General features: G+C 45.1%; 1 pseudogene; it reads left to right on the top strand.

Moving 5' to 3' along the window:
* The first annotated feature begins 749 nt into the window (after positions 1-749).
* LOC119043015 (DDB1- and CUL4-associated factor 16-like) lies at positions 750-2,789 on the top strand (annotated as a pseudogene).
* Positions 2,790-24,262: the final 21,473 nt, after the last annotated feature.

The raw sequence follows: 24,262 nt of genomic DNA, 5'->3' as shown, positions 1-24,262 counted from the left end.
AGTAAAAAAAAACAAAAAGAACAAAACTGCTCCCCTTTATCATATTGTCTTTTTTCCCTCCTCTAGATATCTTTGTCCCGTCCCTTTCTCCTCTTTACCACCCCCCTCGTCCTCAGAGTTACTATTTCTTACCTTCACTGCTGCTGCAGAGGCTCCTAACTGTCCTCTCTGCATCTACTCTGACTGCCCTCCAATCCTAGTGATCCTTCAAGAAAGAAATAAAGCATGGATGGATGTTTTTAAAATTGTAGAACAACTTTTAAAAGCTGATCTGATTGTGTTCATTCCCCCACCTAAAACCCCTTTAAATGGCTTCCCTTTTCCCTTAGAAGAAAGCAAAAGTCCCTAATGGGGCCCTTATGGCCCTGCTAGTCTGACCCCTACCCATCCCCCAGCCATGCTGCCTCCGGTTACTCCCACTTGGGCTGCAGGGTTGCTGCACATGCTACTATCTCAACTGAGATGCCCTTCCATTACTTCTCCATCTGAGGCAGCCCGACTCATCTTTCAGACTGTTTGCCATTGTGTCGCTATGCAGGGCACGCCCGTGCCTGCCGCGCATCGTGAGAGGTGGTTGAGTGCATGAGAAAAGGAGTGACTCCGTGGTGGCCCATACACCAGTTTTCCTTCCAAACCCTCCTGAATGATGGTGCCAGAGCTCTTCCACCTCCTGCCTGTGCCGTGACCGGCTCGGGGTCTGGATTAAACTGGGCCTGCCGGTGGATGTCACGGCTTAGGTTTGTATGACTATGGGCTATCACAGCTGGGATTATTCTTGGAAGCTCATCCAGAACCAGTTCTTCAAGCCCTCAAGTAATTTTTGTAGCCACTTAACATCTGGTAATATTTCTGCTGAAGTTCGCTAGAGTGACTTCTGTTGTATGAAGCTGAATCCAACAATACGAGACTCAAACAGTGAGCTGTAAGCCTCTGAGGCTCTGGGCATAGACCTGCTCAGTCTACCCAGAGGCCAGTCCTTGAATTGCTGCCTCTAACTGCCTTTTTCTGTAACCCTGCTTACTGACTGGCTTCCTCTTTGTCTGTCCCATGAGTCAGTTTATGGACTCTCCCCCAAAATTCCTCATTACTCCTACGTCTTAGGCCATAAAAAAAGTCTAAGGCAGTTGGCTTGCCCAGAAGTGGTCCCAGCTGAGAGGGTGAGCAGAGTAGCAGTGAGATTGTTGGGGACAGAGTGGCATTATGCCTCAGCAGCAAGTCATGAGGTGATGAAGAACAAAGATCCTCCATGGTCTTCTGATTCACAGGTTAAGGCTACTTCTCCTGATAGCAAAACAGCTACATCAGCAGTGCTCAAGGGCATTTGCACCACCTGTGGAAAACATGGGATCCGTGTGCACCAGATGGTCTTGACAACTCATCCCACCCACCCACCCCCTGCACATAATTTGCTGCATCAGCAGACCCTGAAGGCAAACTATTGAGTTTCTTTTCATTACCGAGTAGATATAATACCCTGACAACGAAACAGAGGACACAAAGTGTCTCCTCACAACATCACGACCAGTTGAGACCATGGTAAGAAAATCAGCTTGCCTAGATGAGGACCCTTTCTCTTCTTGGGTAGCCAGGATTTAAAAGAGAGACTCTGACCTGTGGCACCAGTAATTGAGTAACACTTTTACTCACTGAACTGACCCTGAGAACTGAGATATCTTCTTTGTAAGTGAGGAATATACAACAGGATCTCGAAGAACTACATAGTGGTGCAAGCCAGAGGCATAGGTGTGTGTAGTGGACTCAGAAACAGGCAAGTTCATCTTGTTGAAAGGATTTTTCAACTTTTGTTTGTGTTTGCCAGTGCTAGTGTTTTGCTGGCTTCAATTGTTATCTTATTCTGGTTCCTTCTCCTGCTCTATTCTAGTGGAACCCAGAAATCCCTCTCCTGACTCTTTACCAGAATCAGAAAGTGAGGAAGAAGAAAGTGCTAACTACCTAAATGAGAGTTCTGGAAAATTCCTCTGAAGAAGAGAACCCAGTGGTGCCCAAACTAACACCTCTTGAGAGTCTTAGCTGGCAGGTTAAGTGCCTTTTAAAATACTCAATAACTTGGCCTTGGCTGGTGTGGCTCAGTGGACTGAGTGCCAGCCTGTGAACCAAAGGGTCACTAGTTCAATTCCCAGTCAGGTCACATGCCTGGGTTGTGGGCCAGATCCCCAGTAGGGGGCATGCGAGAGGCAACCTCACATGAATGTTTCTCTCCCTCTGTTTCTCCTTACCTATCCCTCCCTCCCTCTAAAAATAAATAAGTGAAACAAAAAATATTAATATTATAAAATATTCAGCAACCTGGAAACCTTTAAATCCTAATCCATGGTTATATCATGCTAAATTTTTAGATCCAAGCACACCGGTCCATGTACATTGAGAGATAGGTCTAAGACTCTCCCATTGCTCCCATTGTGTACCCAAATGGAACCAATTTCTAATGGCCACTCTGGCCTCTTATGGAGGAGCACCTCAAAAGCCCCTGACAAATCCCAGCTTTTCTAGAGATCATGCCACTCCGAATGGAACACTGCAATTTGCCACCAAATGGTTAAGCTGAACCTTGAGTAGAGCCACTCCCATAACTGAATATCTAAAACAGATCCCTAATTCATGCGTTCTGGTTGTTGCTGTGGCTGCTTCACTAAAACAGTAAGGCAACAACCCACACTGAACCCATCAACAGTACTTACACTGACTTCCGAAAGGCAGTTAACAAACTCTTAATTGTATCATTATTAAGATCCACCATTTGTTTTGGTATTTCTCATGTTGCTGATTGAGAAAGCAGTACAAAGCTACACAGCCCAGAGTTGAAAAGGGAATACCTCCTCCACCAATTGCCCTGCCTGACAAGCCAAGTACGCCCAGTATACCAAGTGCTGGATGTATAGCCAGGAGGCCCATGACTCAGCTGCAGAGAATGCACGAGCTTTCCCTTTGGTAGACCTTGTTAATAAACTGAAAACCTCAGTGGAGAATTAGTCAAAAGCAACCATATTGGAAAAGATAAATGAACTATTCTCCACATTCAGTTCTTTCCCCTATTTACTCTGCCCATCTGAATGGACTCTAACTAGATATCTAATTATTAATGGGAAGGAAAAGGTAAGCTGCTACCCATCCTTCACAACAGCTGTTGTAGAAAGTAGAAAGTCAGCTGGTCCCAATAATACCTTCCTGAGCATAATCTTCTTGGCCACTCATTTATTAGAAAGGTAGTTGGATTAAATTGAATAACTAGGCAAAAGAACATGGTGGGAATATGTTTTATGTCTTAGTTTTTATATGGATAGGTCTACACATAGTACACTTTAGGGGTTCCTATTTGAGGAGGAGAAAGTGCAGTGTCAAACCTAGCTTATACTACTCCCAACCTATTACGGTACCTGCAATTATAGCATGAACATCTTATAAGTTCCAACCAGGCTCTGTCTAGCTCAGTTGACCTATAAATTGATACCTGGGAGTTAGACAGACATCTCTTCTATAGGGTATTTATTTTCTGCATCTTAGCACTCAGACTTAAGTCAAGAGGAAATAAAACATATTCCAAAAGACAAAAGGAGAAGGATCATTAAGAGGGCATTTATGTTTTCAGTACTACCTACTATTGGGTTAAAGTATTTCAGTCTGTATGTTTCCTGCAGCAGTACTTCATGCACTTTTCCCACCTACTTCAAACTTTCCAGGATCACGTCTAACTCTAAAGACACTTTCTACAGAAAACCTCAGCCTAATACAACGTGAAGTTAGAGTTTTTTAGTATCACTGTTTTTTTACATAGATGAGCTTGAGATGTATCTGAGCAAGGAAATGTACATACTGTTGTAAATCAGTTGTGCAGTATTTATTTAGTTGAGTCAAAATGTAGAAGTCAACATAAAGCATGTGAGACCATTAAACCTTTTCCCACACCCACAATAAAGAGTGAAACCTGAAAAAAAAAAAGGCTGAAGCTACTTCTATCAGTCGCTTCAAATGTAAACAGCTCCCCTTCTTATACGTCCCATACACTCTGTACAGCACACTGAGATGCAGACACCAGCCCACAGTGCCTGCGGATTCATGGATGAGATACGAGACAAATTCACATGGACTACCGAGTCCTGTGGAGGAAAAGGGACCGCACAGCTACTCCCTCAAGGGGGGAGTGTCTTGGAGCTGCCTGGAAACTCTCTCAAGGGGAGAGCACTCTGACCCTTGCCTAGAAAGGCTTTTATTGGGTTTAATTTGTACAGGAATACAGTACAGCTCATTAATCATTGTCAGGCAATAAGGATCAAACAGTAGATAGCATACAAAGAACTATTAGGGCTTCTTCTGAGTCAGGGTCTATCAGCTAAAAGGCTATAAAACTTTGGGAAACAAACTCATTTTCTGCCCAGGCCTTTATCATTTAACTAAGAGCATCCTTAGCAAAGCAAGTTTCACAGGATTTTACATATTCTTTCTCAGGCCTGATCTCCTGGGGAGCCCACCCTTTCCAGTACAGGGCTGCACTGCCCTCTGTCATTGTTTCAGGCTTAAGTCAGGCAGAGGAGGCAAGATAGCCAAGACAATAGGAGACTTCCCACAGACAGAATGAGGACTCAGGCTTTGTCCAAGCTGAGCAGCGAGGGTCTATCACCCCTTTTCTCCGTAGCCCCCCAAGTCCTTCCCTGGGACCTCCATGTGATCATGCCTGTCTTAGGTCGTTCCCCCCTTGGGGAATCTTACCCATCACTGGCTAACCCATCAAGCATTGGGGGGCCAGTTATGGATGAAGTAAAAGGAGCAGAAGTGGCGCTTCTGCCAGGGAGATAAGCTTTGTCTCCTTAGCGGCTTATGGTCCAAAGGTTGCTCACTCAGCCTTAGCCATGGGGTGGTTACAGCTTCTGAAACCAGGCAGGGCAGTTCCCAACAACACTGCAGTGTACAGTTTGTCACATTGTGTTAGACATAACTGTTTACTTTTAACTCCCGCTAGACTGTATCTGCATCAGAGCGAGGTCAGCGTGAGCCTATTTTGGGCAGTATTGACTCCCAGTGTTTCACACTATGCCCAGCATGTAGTAGATGCTCGACAAATAGTTCTAGAATTTATTAATGAATACATAAATGTTTGATGTTAATGTGGTACTTCTTGCTGAATCCCCGAGTCTTTCCCTGACTCCTCTGACTAAATTCTTGGCTAATCAACAAAACACTGCTACAGGGAGAGAGAGACTTGCCCAAAAGTTCACTACTTGAATAAATAAACTCTTCTCAATTTGGCCAATCATATAAAAATTTCATAGTCTCACACTTCCTCTTGGGAATGTCAAAATTCTATAAAGGAAGTTATTATGTAACCTCTGCAAAGCACTTTCCTCAAATTACGATTTTCTTTGGCTTGGAACTGAATATATCTCAATACTCTCTGTTGAGGTATAATTGTGATGAGATTTCTGAAAGGCAAAATAAAATTCTTTGACCACATCAGAGTTCTTGTTGGAAGCTCCGTGTCCTAAAGATCAGCACTCATAGATCTTCTTTCATACCCTTGGTCCTGCTCGTAGCAAATGACACACAAATAAATAGAAAGTGGTGTCCAAAAAACGATCTTGAACACCCGTGTGTTTGTTTGCTTTTGGCATTTCATTCAACTGCTAGCTATGAATTAATTCTCCCAGTCACAATTACTTTCTCCCTCTTCTCTTGCACAATACTACTTCCTTTATTCTGCAGCTATAGCATCTAGCACTTCTTCTCACGTGTTGCAGAATCTGTTCCCCAGCATCCTTGTGTAGGAGCCGCTGCACCATTTATTCAAAGGCTGGAGGAGAACAAGGAACTTTCATTATGACAGGTGTCCTAGATGGTTAAGTAGCCTCTCTCACTAGATATAAGATGAGTTCTCATATACCAGGCTCAAAACACTTGTACTCAAATATACGTGACAGTAGTATTATAAATGATATTCCTTACATGCATATAAGGTGTAATTGGCCACACTGTTACTCAACGAGTGTGTCTCTGAATACCTGAATCAGAGTCACCCAGGGCTGTGCTTCGTTAATCCATGCAGATTCAGACTCCACGGTAGTGGAGCTGCTGAGTCGGAGATCCCGCCTGGGAGAGAGGACTCAATGACACAAAATACCTGCGGGGACCCCATCTACTCGGTAGTCCACTGTGTTGTCAACTGTAGGTCTCACATCATTACATGTTGTTCAATAGATTGTTGTTGTTGCTGCTGCTTTGAAATTATTTTGCCCATTGACGTTTAAGGAGGACTGCTGATTAGCTATACAACACATCACAGTAGGAGATATAAGGATACATAATAAAATCAAATAACAAATTCATTAAATGTTGATAAGAGAGAAATATGAACAAAATATTAGGAAGGGTTGACATAGAGATAATCAATTCTGCACAGAAGTCTCTAGAAAGACATAGAGCAGATTATTGCCGAACTGGGTCATTCAGAATGCCCTGCAAATAGCGAATCAGAGAAGCAATGCAGGAAACTCTGGGGCAGGCGAGCATGAGCGGATTTGGAGGGGCAAACATGTCTTGTGTGCCAGAGATGAGCAAGTCTGTCATGACGGCTTACGGGGCCTGGGGCAGAGAGTAGAAGTGGGACGAGGGGAACTGGTGGAGGTAGGCTGGCTATGGCAACCAAGGCCAGGCCGCGAGGCCCCTTGGCCTTGTGTGCCCGCCCCTGCATTCTCAGAGCTGAAGCTCTCTGCAGAGGCACACACCAGCACAGCTGTGGTCTGACCCAGAGAAAGAATGGGTTGCTCTCAGACGCGGAGCTTCCACACACTTGCTCGCTTTGAAGTGCGTAGTGGTCCTTCCATTGCCCCCAGGTGATCGTTTTTCAGTTACTCCGAGGCCTTTCTGTTACATGAACCAGTCAGCTCAGAGAGCCAACGCACTGGACTTATCTGGCTTATGATTTATCTGAAAAGGAATCCTGAATGGGGGCGTGAGTTATTTTCAGCGACCACAGCTTTCCAGCCCAACAGGAAATTCTGAGAAACTGTGGGCAAAGCCCAGCTACCCGTGTCTGACCATTTGTTAGAGCTTCAGAATGAAGAAAGTTAAGGAGAGACTCGGTGACAGGTTTAGCCGGATCACATTTGCTGAAGGGATCACAGATCTTGGAGACAAGGGCAGGCTCCCTCCGTCCCTGCCTCTCTGGAGCAGGGTGAGGGCAGGCTTCCTGCCGGCACAGTCCGACTTCAGTCCCAGAAATTACGGCACGAATGAGGCCGGCAGTGGGGAGGAAAGCCTTGCTGGGCCACAAGAAAGGTGGGCAGGAACCCAAACCAAAGGGTTATTCTGGCCTTTTCCCTGTGGTTCTATAAGAGAGGAAAAGCACCCTGGACAAGGTCTGGCCACTACTCTTCTCTCATCAACCTGTTTTCTGCCTCCAACTGGGTCTCTTCCTCCAGTCTCACATGGAAACTTCAAAGCACAGCCCTTTGCTCAGCATCAGCCTGTGCGCCTGTGCCCCTGAGCTTGCGCTCTGCTGTATGGAGGCCCACACTCAGCAGTAACGGCCAGTGCTTCCTAAACACTGACCTTTATACCAAGGGTCTGGTTAACCATCCCAGCACCTCATGGAGCACATTCTGTAATGAAACCACAGCACAAACAGGAAACGGTGGCACAGGGAGGTGCCGTCGCCCAGCCCCCATGGTGCCCGCTGCAGAGGGCCAGGGCTGGGCCGTGCACCCAGGCAGGCCCACCCCACCCCCACACCCACACGCTTGGCCCCTGCACCCACTGCTTCTCAGGCAGAAGTGAAGCTTGATCATAAAGGCAGCTCAGGTTCCATGGGAAAATTTGAGAGCAATATAGAAAAGACACAAAAAGGAAAATGAAAATCACCTACCATTCCACAACTTTCACCTTCAGGGAAGTGTATAAAGGGAAGACTGGAAATCCCTTCGTATTTCTAACTTTGGCTCTCAAAGATATCCTTTTCCTTTAATGCTTATACACGTCTATATATGCACATACTGTGTTATTTTAAGAAGTAATGTCTGTTTCCACTTGCACAATACGATTACTTTTGTGCATTGCTTTATCACTTAATATGGCATCTCCTTTAATGACTGTGTAGTTATCCACTGTCTGCTGGACCATAATCCATTCAACCAGTGTTACAACCAATATCCTTGTTCGTGTATCTTTATGTACCCATGCTAAGTAGTTCTGTACGATATATTTCAACGACTTGGAGCATATGCATTTTTCATTTTTCCACTTGTCAAATCACCCAGTGAATTTTAACTCTTTTTGATGGCAAAAGGGATACTGTTGGTAATGAATCTACATTATGTAGTGAAAGTCACACATAACTTACTTAAGCATGATTGTACACAGCACTGAATAAGTGATATAAAAGGGGTTTCTCACGTATATCTCAAATTCTTTCTCCCTAAGAAACTAGTGAAATACTTTGCCTGCTGTGGGAAAGATAATGTGTCTCTTTCTGGCCCCTCTAGGATTCTCCCCACTGGGGGGCACTGAGGTGAACTGCGTCCACAGGGGTCCAGGACCTGTCAGCTTGTGACCTGTCAGCTTGTATATGCGACTTTGTGTATGATTTTCTGAAAATGGACATTCTCCGTACCTTTACTAGTTCAAAATAGTTTTTTCCCGTTCATAACTTTTATATTTTTATTCTTAGAAACAGTAAAAGAGTCTCAGTATGCTAGAACCAAGGAACATTGAGCAAAAATTTAACTCTTTTTGAAACAGATCCTCATATTTTATTAAAGAACACTATTCAGAATGGACTTCAAATACCAAATCTTTACAAATAACTCTCCTCAAATGGCCATTCCCTCCATTACCCTCAGCGAAACACTTGCCGCCAATATTTCTGGTTGACTGGCCTGCCCTTCTGTTCCTGGGCTGCCGAACCTGATGGCTCCGTGTGCTCTGCTCAGTGGGGGGAGGGCAGAGTAGGGGTTTTTTGTTGTTGTTGTTTTAAGAGTACCTTCCAGATTGAGTTGGTCCTGGTCAAACCCTTCAACTTCCCTCCTGACTTCTGCCACCCGCTCCCACTTGCTGCCCTTCCAGCCAAATGCCCATCTCCTCAGGGACCCTCTGCTGACAGCCACACCCAGAATGCCCACCTTTTAGAGCAACAGAACCCTCTCCCTGACCTGGCCCCCCTTGTATTAACTGCTGTCCCATGGGAGAGACAGTGCAGCCAAATGCAGGTGGGGCTTTGGAATCAGGAACCGGGGCATTCAAACCTGACCCTCAACCCTGGGGTCCGAGTGATCTCAAGCAAGGCATTGAACCTCTCTGGGCCTCAGTTTCCTCCATCATAAAATGGGGGTAAAGAAAATAAATAAACTCACAGGGCTGCTGAAAGAACTGTCTGGCACACACAGACGTAATAATTTGTGACTATTCTTGATACCACTCCACAGCCAAACTTCTCAAATGAGGTGTTACTGGTAATGTCATATAAAATCGTTTCAGACTTGGGAATTTTATCAAATTTCTTTCATATACGAGTTTGGGAAGGGGCTCTGCCTCTTTCAGCTTCATTAGCCTTAGTGTCAGTCCTGTGTGGCCTGTGTGCAAGCGGGTCACTCACACAGCCCTTCCAAGGGAGGGTCGCGTCCCCAAGGGCCGGACGGGAGGGAGCTGCGATCTTTAAGGACTTTCTCGGGTGTAGGAGCTCTCTCTGCCAGCCCCCCAGTTCGAGACCCAGCATCAGGAAGTGGCCCAGCGGAGTCCAGGCAACAGACCAGGGAGCTGGTGGGCAGGCATGTTTTGGGGAAGGACACTCGGACTGTTGTCCCTCGCACTGTGGCTCGAAACCAGGGGCGGTTAGGACCTGTGTGGGGTTTGCGTACTCATACCAGTGCCTGTGAGGAGAGAGGCCACTGACATCTCGTGGGCAGGGGCCCCAGGCGCCACGGACCCGGCATTGCCTGGGACAGCCCCACCCAGTGAGAAAGGTTCCCCCCAAAATGCCAGTAACACTCCTTTGGAGAACCAGCTACAGGGCTTGGACCTCAACCAGCCATTCTTATTGTTTCCCAACCGGGTGAACTGGGCCGGAGCACGGGTGAACTGCCGGGCGCCCTTTGCCCCTCTGCATGGGGGCTGGGTGACAACGACAGATGTCCCAGGCCGTGCCTCCTTTCGGAGCAGCAACCACAGCAGCGCTCACCTGGCTGCCCGCGCAGAGCGGCAGAAGGCAAAGGCATACTGTGTAGTCAATAAAGCTTTGACCTCAAACCCCTAGGAAGTACCCTGGCTGGTAAACTGCTACTTGGCATCTTGTCCACAAGTTTATGCCCAAAGAAAAGGCGACTCAAGGTAAAAATCATTCCGCTGAACCTCGGGGTTAGATCCCAGTTGGATCCCAGCGGGGATCTGTGCCCCGCAGCTCTGCTCCCCTCCCCGGAGCACCGAGTGCGCCGAACGCGGACAGCCTCTGAGTCTCATCCGAAGGACCCCCAAAACAGTAAGTAATGATCGACACTTTCTGACTGCTTGCTATGTGCCGGAATCTATGCTAACACTTTATGTACGTTATCTCACTCATACCAAGCGGCATAAAATAAAGCTCACACGAGAAAAAAGCAATTCCACTGAAACTAATCCAGTCCGTGGGCCTCTGAGGGCGAGTCCTTCTGGGCCCGCTGCGCTCCCAGAGCCCCTCGGGAGTCTCCGCGGCTAGAATCCTGAGTCGGGGGCTCACCCACCCAGGGCGACAGGGAGGATTTGTCTCTCGCGTGCCTTCTGCCGTTAACAGAGATAAATCCAGGTATTGTCATTACAGTAATGGCCTCTGAGACTAAGAGGAGTTAAATAGAAAGTCAGCGAATGTCAAATATCTTGAAAAATCTATTCATTATGAAGTCACCTTCTAATGTGTTTGGAGGAAACAATAACATCCATTTTCACTCCAGACACTGCGCTCTGCGGTAAATAATATCACGGGGTGGCTCTATCCTCTCAGTCCCCAGAAACGGTTTCTAATTATTGTCAGAGGCACATCAATTACCAATAGAGCCTCCAGGCAGCCCTCGATGCAGCTCTGATTAGAAACATGTTTTACTTCCATTTCTCCCGTCAAGCCCCTCAGCCCTGTGCATATTAATTGCTCTGTCTTGGCCATGAGCCTGCGTTCCTCACCCTCCTCTCTGAACCCCGCGGCCTCTCAGGGCTAAGTGGGCATCTTGGCTTGGCCCTGGCCCTGCACCTCACCCTCTTTGACAAGCAACTCAGCACCTGCCAAAGGGCTCCGTCTCCCTTCAAAAATACTGGGGCTCTGGTAACCAGATATTTGATAAAACTGCTTCAATTTAGAAATAAAGATAAAGAAAGAGAGGGAGGAAGGAAGGAAGGAAGGAAGGAAGGAAGGAAGGAAGGAAGGAAGGAAGGAAGGAAGGAAGCCGTGGGTGGGTGGCTCAGTTGGTTGGAGCATTGTCCCATATGCCAAAATGCTGTGACTTTCATCCCTGGTGAGTGCACATACCTAGGTAGTGGGTTCGATCCCTGGTCTGGGAGCTTAAGGGAGGCAACCAGTTGATGTTTCTCTCTCACATCAATGTTTCTCAAACTCTCTCTATCTCTCTCCCCACTGCCTTCTTCTCTCTCTAAATGCAATGAAAAAATGTCATTGGGCAAGAATAAAGAAGAAAAATGCTGGGTCAAGTACTATGATTAGCACACTGCATACATATCTCTGAATCTTCCAGAAAGACACTGTGAGGGAGGTATGATCCTTCACTCCATTTTATATTTAGGAAAACTGAGGCCCAAGGAGCTTAAATAATTCTCTCAGAATCACGTAACTAAGGGACAGAGAACCAACAGCCACACAAGTGGAGTCTGTCTTTGTGTTCAATTCCTCCCAAGGCCTCGGGCTCAGGGGCAAGTTGGGCTTCTCCCTCCCTGTCCCTCCCCCGTTTTATCACTGACTTCCACGTCCCCTCCCACTCATCCCTTTAAGATTTTGGTTTAGGTGGACTCTTGCCAAAGCCACTCCTATCACAATTCTTGGTTCTTTCAGCTAGACTTCATGGAGTTGGGTTCTAGGGAGCACCCCCCCGGCCAACTACAACACGAAGGGTTGTACCTGCCATACAGAGAAATGCCCCCCAGTGACTTCTTCTCCTCTCTTTGGTTCTGCCCTTCCTCAGTAGCCGTCCCACACTGGTGCCCATGCCTAGACATCACCAACAACCACGACTGTGGCTGTGCTGTTTCAGTACCTCCCTCTCCGACCACCGCCCCCTGCCTTGGCAGCTCATCTTTTCTAGTCGTCCAGCTCCAACAATTCATGGGCCACACCAGGACCTACGTGCCATTGTTCTTGGCACATTTTTATTGTCCCTCATTCATTCCTTGCCCCTTGCCCACCTTACCCAACTGAGATCTGTGGGTCATCATTGTGTTATGCTGTGTGTACACCTTCAGCTGCCTCAGCGCACTCTCCCTTCATTGTTCTCTGCCTGCAAAACCCTACATCTCCTCCAAACCAGCTCTCCCCTCACTGCATGCCCGCAGCTGGACAGTTAAGCAAGACTGAAGAAAACAACCATGCGGACTGGTCTCGCTTCCTTGATCCCATAGATCTCGCACGGGCCCCCAGTGCTGCCTGGCAGCCCACCATATTTCCCTAGTCCCCACACTTTCCCAGGACTGTGTCTGCTGCTCCTCTCTCTCCTCAAACCTCCAACACCTTCTCTTCCCCCTCAGGAACTCTCAGCTGATAGCTTCGCTCTCCACTTGACTGAGAAAATTGGAGCAATCAGAAAAAGAATTTCAACAAGTTTCCACCATCACACCTACCCATCTGTCTGCATTTCTGTCCATGTACTTCACCTTCCCTCCTGTTGCTGCGAAGGAGAGTCTGTCTTCCATCTGAGTAGAAGGGTTCTCTACTCTGCATGGGACCCCACCCCTCACGCCTGTCTGAGGACATTCATTGCTTTAGCATCAGTTTTCCTTCTCCACTGAATCAGTACACAAACATGACGTTATTCTCCAATCAGAAAACTCAAACAACTTCCTCTGACTCCACATCTAAATTAAACTCCTGCTCCATTTCTATTCTGCTTCTGACAAAACTCCTTGAAATGGTAGTCTTTGCTTACTCCAATTTTTCTCGTCTGTCTTTTCTAGAACACATCCCGAGTAGACCTTTGTTCCTCTATTCTGCTGAAACAGTTCTCGTTCAGCTCACCAATGACCACCCATTGCTAAACACAGCGGGAAACTCTTACTCAGCATTGAACTACCAGTACTACTTGACTCAGGTGCTCACACCTCCCTTCTTACAATGCTTTCTTTCCTTTCCTCTCACCAGGTGATCATCTCCATCCCCTTTGCCTATTCTTCTTCATCTCCCTCAACATGTGGGTGTTGGAATCCACTAGGGTTTTAGTCTTCATATCTCTTCTCCTGTAGCTGCAACCACTCCTTGGCCCATGGCTCCAGCCTAGACGTCTCCCTCAACACCCAGACTCATGTAATCAACTGGCCTCCTCACTGTCTCTGGGACATGCTCCTGCCCCCATGGCTCATGCTAGCTTCTCTCTCTTCTTTTAGTCTTCCCCCAAAATAGCTTGTTCTTTCTGGTCTCCACTAAACAATCACCTCAAAAGTGAGCACTTCACTGCCTACCTGATCTAACACCGAGCCACCGTTACCGTCACCACCGCTTTTCCCTACCCCTGTCCCACTGTGTTTTCTCCATAGCGTCTGTCTTTTTCTGGAATATTATAAATGTAATTGTTTATTTATTTATATTTGTCTGCCTTTGGTGGAACCTACGCCACAAAAGAGCTTGCACTGCTCCTTCCTCAACATCTAGAACAGTGTTGGGGTCACAGTGGACACTCCCCTCTAATGTACTTTGAATTAATTTGCAATTGGAACCCGTGCAGTCTGACTCCGGTGGCCTTGAGTCAGAATGGTCGGAGAGGAACATCCTGGTCATGGAGGACTCTGAGAACTATTTGGGAATTTAAAACATTGGTGGTCTCACCTGGAAAGGACAGAATCAGAACAACAAAAATTGTGTATCATAACCTTATTTTTACCTCCTCTCTAGTGGGCTGAGAAACCCCATTTTTGCATCTGCATTGCAAAACACCCATGTATTCTGAGAGCATGCGGTTTGACCTGACATGTAACTGCATCCACAGATCATTACAGGTTTCATATCAGTCTTTTATTTCTTTCTTTAATTAACCAATCTTGATTTCAACTGCCATGTTCTCACTCCACCTCCTACCTCCGCCCCACGGTACGGTCCCCACCCAACCGCGCCTGCCCATTCCTGGGTCAGTCTGCGCCCATGTAGGCAGCCAGAGCCATCTTGGCCTGCTTGGTTGAGAAATTTTAACACTATAATCACACCTGCCATCTGAGCAGAGCTGGACAAAATCAGAGCCCTTACTAAGGTAAGGATGGGCTTTTAGCCCTGTTTTATTTTTTTAAAAAAAGAGCTAACTTTGGGGGTTGTTTTTTGCATTCACCTAGATATTCCTGCCAGACCTTGCATGAGAAAGAAAAACACTTCTTTCTAACCCCTGTAGTGATCACCTGGTGCCTTGAAGCAGGAAATTTGATTGCCCTCATCTCCGCTGAGTTTCAGCTTTACCAATCACTGAATGACTCAACCCCTTTTTAAAAGCCAGCTGTGACCATTGACTCTGTGACCTCCTGTGGTGACGAATTCAGCTGAAAAAAATAATAATGATAAAACAACAAAGGTTATCGAAGCTGTTATGCTTCAATTATCAACCTTTTGACGACTGGAGAAAATAAAGCAAGTTGGCCGGATCCAGGGAGTTGGGGGTGCACACTTCCCTCCTCCAGAAGCATCTTGTGATGAGCCCGCGCCAGCGGTGACTTCCCGGGACAGCTTTCCCCCGCCGCCGCTCCCCGGCAGCAGGAGCGCGCCCACACGCAGGCTGGCGAGCAGCCGAAACTTATCGAGTGTGTCCTTCCTGCTTCAGACCTCATGGCCTGTCCTCCCCTGTTGTCACCCAGCTCTTTGCTCATTCACTCACCACTCACACTAATCTACAAAATAATCAAAGAAAAACTCCCCTGACTCACCCTGCACAGATCTGCAGGAGGACGGGTCAAGGGTGTGCGTTAACTATTACTAGATTCTAATCTATTCTTTTCAACCGGCTCGCCGACTCCCTCGCTCTCATTTTTCAAAAAATAAATACATGAATTCTGGGTTGGCTGAAGATTTCAGCGTGGCGACTGCTGTGCAGATGGATCCCACGGAAGCCGGTGCTGGCTCTCTGGGGAGTAGCATGAAATGCTGGTTTTCAAAACCTGAGCAGCGTGTAAATGGCAGCTAAAAAGGAAATGCAGACTGGTGCTGAGTGTTAATTGTCTCTTCCTCTCTTCCTCACATACTTCAGAGACTGTGTGGTGGCAGAAGACAGGAAAGCGGGCCTGCCCCCTCGTGGGGTGGGCTTGCTTTCTTTCAAGCTGGACTGAGAGAATAACACCTTAGAGTCCAAGTCAAAACATGGAACGGGATTTTGTTTTATTTTTTTTTTCTTTTTCCTTTTTCAAGTTCTCATCTGATGAAAGTCAGAGAGGTGGCACCGAGCTTGTAATGAAAGTAAGATTCTGCTGAGAATGAGTCAATGAGATGTGACACAGAGAGGGGCAGCAGGGTGTCTTCGGTTTGAAATGACAGGCGATAAACCACGGGGGTGCCTGGTGAGATTTTAGTCCATAACTAGGTAGCAACCTGTCACATGCAGGCCCCTTAAACGCATCACGAGCATTCTCACTTGAAATGATTTCAATTCCAGCTCTGCCTGAGTGAGTGTGTGAGGGTATGAAAGCAAGCACAGCCAACAGAACTGAATGCCCCAAAACACCGCCATGTCTTGTTAAGGGCACAGAAGGAATCACATCAGGGCAGGGGCTCGAATTCCCTCTATTACCTTCCTTGCTTAGGCAATGACAAGGTCTTATGACCACATCGCAGGCTCGGAGCCATTTATTTTCAAACCTGACCACTCGTGTTAGCTCTCTCCCAAGACGGCAATCAGGCAGAATCTTGATTCTGTTTAGCAATCAGAAAAAAATACAGATCGACTGTATTTTTTTTGTATGTGTTTTGTCTGAATGAAGTGGGGTTATTTGAATTTATGCAGCTTTGAATAAGATGGGGAAATAGAAAAGCAACTGAGAAAATTGACTATCAATTGGCAGGAGAAAAGAAGGATCTGGAACTTTTCCTTTAATCATAAAATCCCTGGGCCCCACCTGAGCCCTGGAGCCCTGGTCCTGTGGCCTCCCTGTTTCTCCGCACGTTTATGAAAAGGCTGCGACTCATGCTGCTGTTGCTGAGTGCCAACGCCGTTCCAGCTTGTCAGCTGGAGGCAAAGATGAGCAATTGCAAATGAAAGCAAGTCGTTGCCTGGACACACTCTCTTGTGTGATCGGGAATATGCAGGCGAGCTGGTCCCCACCCTTGTACTTCACATACATGACCAAGAAGAGTGTGTAGCCACACTTTCCAGAGAAATGGCCCCCTCCTGTCACTGCCCCCGGCTCAGCTGGGTGGTGTGCTCCATCCTCCAGCCTCTCCTAGCACCTTTCCTGATGGCAGAGTGGGCTCAATCAAGGATGGAAAAGCCATCAACTGACCTTATTCCGAGTACAAAGTCGACTCACACAAGCTGTGTGTGCGTGAAGGAGGCAATGGACAGACAAGGAATATATTTCCAAGGAACTGGCAAGAAGATGGTTGTGGGGTTAGGAGGGGGTTCATCATGGCTGGTGCCATACCTGAAAGAGCTTCCCAGGCTAGAAATGGGCCTCAGGTATGGGACGGCCTCCTGGGCAGCCAGGCCTCTCTCATTAGAAGCACCTCTTGAGTCTGAGTCCAGTCACCTTCTAGTTACAGTCTGATTTTCCCAATCTATTTTTCTCCCAAAAAGGGAGTGGCCCCCACATGCAGGTCACCTAGACAAAATGACTGCAGAGTCACCACCAGTACATGGGAGTACTGGTGTTTGCCATTGAAGATGATGACATTAGCTAACGGGCTTTCGAGTGTGACTTGAAAGCTGGTCTTTCAGAAACAGAGCTGGTCTTCTCAGCTCTGTTTGTACAAGGAGTCTGTCCCTTAAAAGGGATCCCAGAGTAGGTGTCTCCACAGAGGTGCAAAAGGATGGGGCTGATGTTTTCTCTCAGCATCAACTTGATTCCAGTGGTAGGTTATATGTGAGCCAGCAAGAGCTTCAGGCAAGGTCTCAAAGCTCCTTAAATGTCACTGGCTGCCTGGCGAGTGCAGAAAGGAGCCGTTGTCAGAAGCACTGCCTCTCTTCTGTCACAGAAGCTGGCAGACCTACCGAAGTGGCTCACCTGCAGCCTGGCTGCAGTTTGACCACAGCAACCAAGAGAGATGACCCGGTCACTGCTGTCAGCCCAGCCCTTTTCACAGGTAACCAAAACAGAGCCCTCACAAATCAGTCCTCCAAATCTATGGGACAGAAGTTTAAACTGAGATTATTTGGCAGAAGGATGTGATGGAGGGTGGGGGGAAGGTTGACTGAGAAGGGACGTGATGTGATGGAAATGTCTCTGGAGGGAGGGAAATGTTCTCTATCTTGATCACACAAGGGTTATATGAGCATCTGCATTTGTCAAAACTGAGCAAACTGTGAATTTTGTGTCTGTTCACTTCAATGTATGTATGTTATACTTTCAGGATGAAAAAGCTACTCTATTTCTTCTAGGTCATAAGAGGGGCAATTCTGCTAGTCCTCACCTCTAACCTACCTTCTGGTACCAGCTGGGGAAGAGCAGCCTGGCAGTTCCATTCCTGGCGCCCTCTGTCCCACAGTGTCCCACAGGAGATTATGTCCATGCCTTCCATCTAAAGCCTGAATCTGAAACTCTGCCCACCACTCACCAAGCCTGTGACTTTTGGAAAGTCCCTTGATCTCTCTAAGGCTCTATTTCTACATCTGTCAAATAGAGGGTAAGGATCCCCGTCTGTGCTGTAAGATCATTGGAGGAAACAAAAAATCATGTTTTATACTGGAAAGAGCTACGGGAATACGTGTTGCTCACTGTTTCAAAAAGATTATCACATATGTTTAGACATATGGCAGAAATGGACAAGCTTCCTGGTATAGTGTTAAAACTCCAGTTGGACAAGCTGCTTTAAAAGTCTCCATAAGCAAGATATAACTAAATAATCATAATAAATAGTATGAATTTTTACTCCACAGCATCCAAATGTAGATAATGTTATATCTCCTTATTTCTTTAAACATAACATCTGTTCCAAGTTTCCACTGACCTGACAGCAGGAAGTTCACTTTCAATCAGTTCGGAGGTATGCTGATCAACTCTAAGCATAGGCATTTCTATTGACACTTTCAGATTAATCATGTACTGTGCGACTGGAAAATGTAGTTCTTTACTCTCTCTGCTACCACTCTTGTGACAGGGATGGTAGAGTCAGACTTTACTAGGGTGCTGGCTTCTCTTTACGGGGTGACACAGTGTTAACACCTAATTTTCTCCAGAATTCATATATATATATATATATATATATATATATATATCACCATATATGTGTATATACAACATTATCAACATTTCCTTCAGCATCTAGAGCCCCCACCTATACATCACAATTCAAACTGATGGAGGAAGGTAGACTAATGGATGCAACTTGTTTCAAGAAGAATGTGAGGTAAGAAAACACTCTCCTTAACTCCGGACCATCAGATGCTCTTGGGTTGGATGAGATGAGGTGGGTCAAAGCCTGACATGAACAACTCTTAAAGTAACTTGAGTTGAGAGTTGTCTTCAATTATTGTATTGGCTGCCAAGATTGGAGAAGAAAGAGAGCCTTAGGATTGTCCTAGGGAGAGAACAAAGACCTATGCGTGGAAGGAACAGAAAAACACAGAGAACCTAAAAGTAAAGAAGGTATTTCTAACAAAAGTTGACAAAATGGACTAAGATCTTTCCAACGGTTATAGAAATTCCTCATCACTGAAGAACTTCAAGGAGACTGTGATAAGCTAAAATGGATGTTGGGCTAGAGGTCTTCTACATTTAATCCAATCGATTATGATTCTGACACTAGGGAAGAGATTAGAATTACCAGAGTATCTTCTTGGAACTATCAGGTATGCTTAAGTTGCCCTGAGAGAGAGAAGCAACAACACAGAGGAGATTTGCAGCAGGCCCCCAGGGAGAGGGATTCAGACTCTGCTGGCTGGACCAGAGGTCCCTTTAGAAGGGTGTCTGGCCACCCCGGGCACTGTTTCTTGAGAGGCTGTGGCTTCCCCGGGGCCCAAAGTCAGCTGCTGTCAGCGTCCAAAGGTCCAGTCAGATGATCTAAGAAACAACAGGAGACTCTAGAGAGCACAACAGGTCCATCCCTGATTTAAGATTTGAGACAGTGATATAAAGTTACAGCCAAAGCGGGTATGCTGATAGAAACAAACAAGCAAACAAAAACCCAAGCAGTGGTTCTTAACTGTTTCAGGATCCCTTTGAGAATCTTGAGAAAATGATAGCAACCCCTCAGCAGAATAAAAAAGTACATTTGCACAAACACACACCATCATGCTTAAAATTTCAAGGGTTTCTATAAATCCCCTATAGTTTACTTAAGAACTAGAGGTTCATAATACTAGGCACCCTCAGTAGTTGTTGCTGCTGATAATATGGTAATAATGATTGACTAGCTTTCTTGTACAGCAGTTTTCCCAAAGCCTGAACAACTCTGGTAAATAAACATTGTGGTTGCAATCCAACAAGTTCTAAAGTAGGAAGAAATCATAACCCATTTATTCCTTTCCCTGGTATCTTTTCACCCGATAGCAGAACAAAGAGAAGCCAGGAAGTAGGTAAAGATGCCTCAGAAGGTAGCTCTTTTGTGCTCCTGTGAAGGCCAGAATGTCAGCCAAACCTGAACTAGCACAAAGTTGATACACAAGTATATTTTCAGTTTAATATCTGCAAGCACTGAGTTTGACTATTGCCTCTTGCCAATTAGCATTTCTTTTAGGCTGTCCCAGGCTGCTGTGCCCAAATAAGTCCAGAGACAGTATCAGCTCCATTATCTTCTTTTAAAATACATTTGCTGGCATCTAAACCAATTTGAGGTTCTTGCCAAAAGAGCAGTAAATATGCATGTTAGTTATAAGCTGCTGTATAACAAATTACCCCACAACCTAGCAGCTTCAACAGTAGACATTTATTATCTCACAGTTTGTGTGCATCAAGAATCTGGGCACAGCTTACTCAGAAGCCTGTCTCTTGAGGTCTCTCACAAGCTACAGTCAAGGTGCTGGCTAGGACTGCAGTCTCATCCAGAGCTTGACTGAGGGAGGAACAACTTCTCAGCTCTTCACATAGCCATTGGCAGAAATCAATTCCTCTTCATCTTCTGGATTGCAGACCTCATGTCCTCACAGGCTGCCACCAGAGGCCTCCTTCAGTTCCCTGCCACAAGAGTCTCTCCACCACATAGCTCACAACATGACAGCTAGCTTCCCTCAGAACAAACAAGCAAGAGAATGAAAGAGAACAAACAAAATGGAAGTCACATTTTTTTGCAACCTAATCTCAGAAGTAGTATCGCATCTCTTTTGCTGTTTTCTACTCATTATAAATTAGTCATTATCATTGGCCCACACTCAAGGGAGGGGATTAAATAAGAGTGTGAATACCAGGAGGGGAGCATCATGGGAAGCCATCTTAGACACTGCCCACCGCACATGTGTTCAAATTCTGATTCTGTCACTTATTGTAGGACCTCGGATAAGAAACGCAATCTCTCCCAGCCTTGGTTTTCCTCTGTGAAGTTAGAGTAATAATGCCTAATATGCAGGATTGTGATGAAGATGAAAGGTAATGAATATTATCATTCCTATACCTAAAACAAAAAACAGCAACTCAATGAAAAATGGGTAAAGCACTTGAATAGGTATTTCTCCAAAAAAGATACACAATGGGCAATAAGCACATAAAAAGATGATTAATATTATTAGTTATTAGGGAAATGCAAATTAAAACCAAAATGAGATACCATTTCATATTTACTAATATGGTTATCATTTAAGAAAAAAAGGAAATAAGTGTTGGTAAGAATGTTAAGAAAATGGAACCTTTGTATGTTGCTGATAGGAATGTATATGATTCAGTAGCTATAGAGTTTTACTATTCCTCAAAAGGTTAAACAGAATTACCATGTGACCCAGAAATTCCACTCAAAAGAGTTGAAAGCAGAGACTCAAACACATACTTGTATGCGATATTCATAACAGCATTATTCACAATAGCCAAAGGTATAAATAACTCATGTCCTTTAACAGATAAACACTACAGTATTCTTCATATACATATACATGCATGATAGAATCAATAGAATATTTTTAGTCATAAAAAATCATGAGATTTTCATGAACATACAGCCAAGATGGAGGCATGGGTAGACACACTGCACCTCCTCACACAACCAAAAGAAGGACAACAAAATTAAAAACAAAAAATAACCAGAACTTCCAAAAATAAACTGTATGAAAGTCCAACAACCAAGGAGTTAAAGAAGAAACATTCATCCAAACCAGTAGGAGGGGAGGAAATGGGCAGCTGGGGTAGAGAGGACTTGCAAGGCAGCAGCTGGTGGAGCAGATGGTCCCACATTTGTGTGCAGATAAACCAGGAGGAACAACTGGGAAGCGAGACAGACCATGCAACCCAGAGCTCCAGCACAAAGAAATAAAGCCTCAAACCTCTGACTGAAAAATCCTGTGGGGGTTGTGGTGTCCAGAGAAACTGTTAGCCTCACAGGAGAATTCACTGGAGAGACTCACAGTGTCCTAAAATGTACACAAACCCACACACCCGGGAATCAGCACCAGAAGGACTCAATTTGATTGTGGGTAGTGGGGGAAGTGACTGAATCCAGCAGAGAGTGAAGCAAGCAGCACTGTTTCCTCTTGGACCTCTCCAGAACTAACCGCATCACAACACTGCGATGTGGGTTGCTCCGCTCTCATGGATACCTAAGGCTTCACCTCTTACTATGTAACAGGGACACTGAGACAAAAAAAAAAAGGCCCAAATGAAAGAACAGATCAAAGCTCCAGAAAAAATACAATTAACTGATGAAGAGATAGCCAGCCTATCAGATGCACAGTTCAAAACACTGGTAATCGGGAAACTCACAGAATTGGTCACAAAACAGAGGAAAAATGAGGGCTATGAAAAGTGAAATAAAGGAAAATGCACAGGGAACCAACAGTGACAGGAAGGTAACCAGGACTCAAATCAATGGTTACTGCTCAAGAGGCACGGAGTTTCCGTATGGGATGATGAAAGGGTGTGGGAGATAGAATAGTAGTGATGGTTGCACAACATCATGAATGTAATTAATGCCATTGAACTGTACACTTAAAAATTATTAAAATGGCAAATTTTATGTTACACGTATTTGATAACAATTTTTTTAAAAAAGAGAATATAATATAGCTGCTCAACAAATTGCAGACTTAAATACTTAACCACCAGCAGCGATCACACAGTAGCTTTGAATGCCTGGGACTATGGCTCCACCACATCCAGGGTGTGAAAGAGTCTCTGGGGCAGGGGATGTCTCAGGAGAAGGGTAGATGGGGGGGCAGGGGGAGGGCGGGGTTTTTGGGGCGTATTTTTTTAGGGGTAAGGTGGATGAGGTCAAACATGTTTCCACTGACAGTTGCTTCCTTGCTTGCCTTTTGCAGGGCACTTCATTTTCCACAAATCCTGGGTCCTAATAATCTGAGAAAGAATGAGGGGAGAGATTGCTATATCCCCTATGATAGTTTGGGGGACAGAAATATGCTCATGGTCTCAGGTGAAACTTACACAAAAGCAAAATTTGCCTTTGTTGGATCATCCTCTTTTCGCCTCGGTTACCTTCAGGATATGAAGTGATTTCACAAAGTGTTCTAAAGTTGCCCCACTGTCTTTCTGTAGTGGTTACTTTCCCATGGCAACCTCAACCAGTGTTTAAGGGCTCAGGCTTGAAGCCAAGTGCCCTGGGGTTTGAATCCCAGCTCTGCCATTCGTGAGAGAGTGATCTTGAGCTGATTACCCATTCTTTCTAATGTTTCCATTTCTTTGCAAAATGATAATGACAATGCCAAGCTTATAAGGTATTGTAATGTATAAATAAAATAATGCCTGTGAATTATTTATAAATGTGTCTGGCACACATCAAAGTCAAAGTCACAATAAATGGCAGCTAATATTATTACAGAGCACTATAACTTTTCTACCAAAGTTTATAAACATCTGTCTGTGCAGCTTTAAGTGAGGGAAGAATTATTTACCTAGATTTCAGGTATCTGATGAATAAATAGACCATTCATTTCTCCATTCAAATATTTGATGGACAGTGATGTGAATGGTATCCTATTGCACCTTATTATACAATTTTGATTCACATTACTAAAGATGTGGGGGCAGGGAAGGGTGGTGTAAATTGCATAATAGTCATGGCAGAAGTCACTGTAAGAATTGCATGAAATTCCTAAAACAATTGATATCTTCCAGGTAGCTTCTATGGCCCAGATCACTTGTGTTACAAATGTTTTTGAAAAGTCAGTGTGACTTTGCCAACATCTTTACAGAGCGCACACTGCTTCCTGAGTATGACTAATTGTGAAGACAAAGTCTAACCCTCCTTAGAAGGAAATAAAACTCATTTTGATACTGTTTATGATGATTATTTGATAGCTATGCCAGAAGGCCAAGGAACACCTGTTTGAGTTCAAATTCTGTAGCACTCCAACAGACAGCTTTTTCTTTAAGAACAGAATAGAGAAAGATGCAGCATGAACCTATGAACCCTTCTGGGTTATGAGGGCATGCTATGAACCATTACATCCTGGTTCAAATTTCCCCTCCAGCAGATGTTAAAATTATTTTAAAAGAGCTATTGTAGTAGCCAGTTTCAGATGCTGATTGTTTTATACAACTGATTGTAATCAAATAATTGCTTTTCTTTTAAAATATTTCAATACCCTGTCCATGCCTCCTTATATCAAAATATTTTAAATTAAAGATATTAGACAATATTTACTGTAGTCTTCAATTATTGCTCTTCAGAGTGCAAAGCATACCATATTTTTAGGACTATAAGACACACTGGACCATGAGATGCACCTAGATTTTAAAGGAGGAAAATAGAAAAAAAAATTTGAAGCAAAAAAATGTGGTAAAATATTTAATAACC

The sequence above is a fragment of the Artibeus jamaicensis genome, unplaced genomic scaffold, assembly GCF_021234435.1.
Source record: "Artibeus jamaicensis isolate MK-2021 breed Jamaican fruit bat unplaced genomic scaffold, CSHL_Jam_final contig_3126, whole genome shotgun sequence".
NCBI lineage: Eukaryota > Metazoa > Chordata > Mammalia > Chiroptera > Phyllostomidae > Artibeus > Artibeus jamaicensis.
The sequence above is the reverse complement of the archived record's forward strand: the minus strand, read 5'-3'. Positions and strand labels throughout refer to the sequence as shown.